Below are 2963 nucleotides of genomic sequence, written 5' to 3'. Positions count from 1 at the left end.
CACACCGCCTTGCAGAGTTAGGGGGTTTTCTTTTTTTTTTTTCCTCCATAATATTTTATTGTCAAATTGTTTTCCATACAACACCCAGTGCTCTTCCCCTTAAGTGCCCTCCACCATCACCACCACCTCTTTTCCTCCCTCCCCCTTCCCCCTCAACCCTCAGTTCATTCTCAGCATTCAATAGTCTCTCAAGTTTTGCATTCCTCTCTCTCCCCAACTCTCTCTCTCTCCTCCATCCCCCTGGTTCTCCATTAGGTCTCTCGTTTTCCTGCTAGACCTATGAGTGCAAACATATGGTTTCTGTCCTTCTCTGCCTGGCTTACTTCACTCAGCATGACACCCTCAAGGTCCATCCACTTTCCTACGAAGGGCCATATGTCATTCGAATTAGGGGGTTTTCTAAACTGTTTTCTATCTTTCTCCATTTTGGACAGTGAGATTCTTGTAACGGGCAGTTGTCTCCCTTTAGATCTGATCTTCATCATGTCTTTGATGCCTTCTCTCTTCCCAGTCCTGTTCCAGTCCCTCATTACGTGTACATTCCCAAGGGTACTGTGTTTATGTCTACCCACTGACTCTTTGGAAAGAAGTTTCTGTGCACATCGTTGGAAGGAGGCTCTGGGTGCCATTGGAAGATACAGCTAAAAGATAATGAATAAAAGTTAAACCAGTCCGCTCTCTACTGTCTTAGGAATACAGTTAAAATTTCTTACACACAAAACTAAAATCAGAGAATGTAAACTTCTGGAAAAATGAATCATTAGTTTTTCTACTTTCCTCAGAATGTACCTGAATTTAATCTTAAAAAAGTTTTTTGAAAAGTGATTATTGGCATATTTTACAACTTTAATGGTGTTGGTTTATTAGAAACAAAAGGTTTAGGGGAACCTGAAGGGCTCAGAGGTGGTTTGAGCATCTGGCTCTTGATTTTACTTCAGCACATGATCTCCTGGTGTGTCAGGTCCAGCCCCACATCCGCTCTGCACTGACAGTGTGCAGCCTGCTTGACACGCCTCCTCTCTCTCTCTCTCTCTCTCTCTCTCTCAAAATAAACTTTAAAAAAATGAATGAGAGGCACCTGGGTGGCTCAGTCTGTTAAGCGTCCATCCGACCTTGGCTCAGGTCATGATCTCATGGTTCGTAAGTTCGAGCCCCGAGTCAGGCTCTGTGCTGACAGCTCAGGGCCTGGAGACTGCTTAGGATTCTGTGTCTCCCTCTCTCTCTGACCCTCCCCTGTTCACACTGTTTCTCTCTCTCGCTCTCTCTCTCAAATAAAACATTAAAATTTTTTTTAAATAAATGAATGAAAGGTTTTGTTTGCTTAATTCTAAAGAATGGATTATTCCTTTAAATTCTGTATTACAGGAGGACTCTATTAACAATACATTTTTAATGTTTTCTAAGTGCTTCATTCATAAAAGTTTTCATTAGAACCTCCCGTGGTTGATTTTATAAATATTCTTTACAATTTTACTGTCCATGAAGACATGCCAATGATTCAAAATGTTCCTTTTTTCATGGGTACACAGTTACAGGTTAAAATTAGAGCAACAGGGGCTTCTGGGTGGCTCAGTCAGCTGTGTCCAACTTTGGCTCAGGTCACAATCTCATGGTTCGTGGAGTTTGAGTCCTGTGTCAGTCTCTGTGCTGACAGCTCAGAACCTGGAGCCTGCTTTGGATTCGGGGTCTCCCTCCCTCTGTATCCCTCTTCCACTTGTGTTCTCTCTCTCTTGTGCTCAAAAATTAAAAAAAAAATTTAATTGAAATTATACCTACCAATGAGCACCTTGGTGGCTCAGCGAGTTAAGTGTCTGACTAGATTTTGGCTCAGGTCCTGATCTCACTATTCATGTCCTGCTGAGGGCTCTGTGCTGACAGTGCAGATCCTGCTTGGGATTGTCTTTCTCTCCCTCCCATGCCTGTGTTCTCTGTCTCTCAACATAAATAAACTTTAAAATTATAGTAGGTTTCAGAGGTGCCTGGGTGGCTCAGTTGGGTAAGTGTCTGACTTTGGCTCAGATCATGATCTCGCAGTTCATGGGTTTGAGTCCTGCGTAGTGCTCTGTGTTGACAGCTAACTCAGAGCCTGGAGCCTGTCTTCAGATTCTGTGTCTCCCTTTGTCTCTGACTCTCCCTTGCTCATGGTGTCTTTCTCTCTCTCTCTCTCAAAAATAAAAAAAACATTAAAAAGTTTTTAAAATTATTGTAGGTTTCCTTTAACTAATTCATCATTTTTTGAACAGAGAATTTTGGAGTTATATTTTGTCCTATTCTAGTTTTTCAATCCCATAATAATATATTTCCATTTGTATGGAACTTTCCACAGTATGATTTAGGTCTGGTTTTGTTTTAACCTGTGTATTATGTTTTAGGGTGACTATTTCAACTCATTCCATTTTTGGACAAAGTGAGATAACTCAAATATGAATCAGCTTTATGCCCTGTGCCAATGAAATCATCCGCTTGTCTATACAAATACGATCCATGCATAACTTGTGACTCATCTTGTGTATTTCTCTCCTTGGTTAGTGGTCAGTGAATGTTGTATCATGTCTGTGAATTTTCATAATAATGGCATTAATTTTATCATCTACTTATTAGTGAATATATTGCTAGTACGTATTTTCACTGTGGTTTTCTTAGAGATTACTTAAAACATGTTAAAGGCCTAACAAACCATTTTGTGTACTTCTAGCACAGAGCTTGAATTCACGAAATGTGAGACCATAACCAGGCTCAAATCAGGAGTTGGACCTTTAACCACCTGAGCCACCCCTATGTAGCTGTCATTTTAAACGGTGACTGTGTACCCATGAAAAAAGGAGAATTATTGGCATGTCTTCATGGAATGTAAAATTATAAAGTATATTCATAAAATCAGACCTAGAAAGCTCTAATGAACACTTTAATGAAGGAAGCACTTGAAAGACATTAAAAATGTATTGTTAATAGATCCGTCCTAT

General features: G+C 40.2%; 2 protein-coding genes and 1 long non-coding RNA gene across 3 annotated transcripts in view; 1 reads left to right on the top strand and 2 right to left on the bottom strand.

The window, feature by feature from the left end:
* The window catches only part of LOC115281187 (zinc finger protein 345-like), a 486358-nt gene that overhangs the window by 214607 nt on the left and 268788 nt on the right, over nt 1–2963 (bottom strand).
* LOC115281205 (putative protein ZNF720) overlaps nt 1–2963 on the top strand; it is a 111904-nt gene that overhangs the window by 2837 nt on the left and 106104 nt on the right. The window lies entirely within an intron of this gene.
* The window catches only part of LOC115281220, a 21388-nt gene continuing 18904 nt past the window's right edge, over nt 480–2963 (bottom strand). Inside the window, exon 3 of the long non-coding RNA XR_003904169.1 lies at nt 480–641. This is a non-coding gene — a long non-coding RNA (uncharacterized LOC115281220). The remainder of the gene's footprint in view (nt 642–2963) is intronic.

This window comes from Suricata suricatta, chromosome 16, assembly GCF_006229205.1.
Source record: "Suricata suricatta isolate VVHF042 chromosome 16, meerkat_22Aug2017_6uvM2_HiC, whole genome shotgun sequence".
Classification (NCBI taxonomy): domain Eukaryota; kingdom Metazoa; phylum Chordata; class Mammalia; order Carnivora; family Herpestidae; genus Suricata; species Suricata suricatta.
This window is presented reverse-complemented; position numbering and strand designations above follow the sequence as displayed.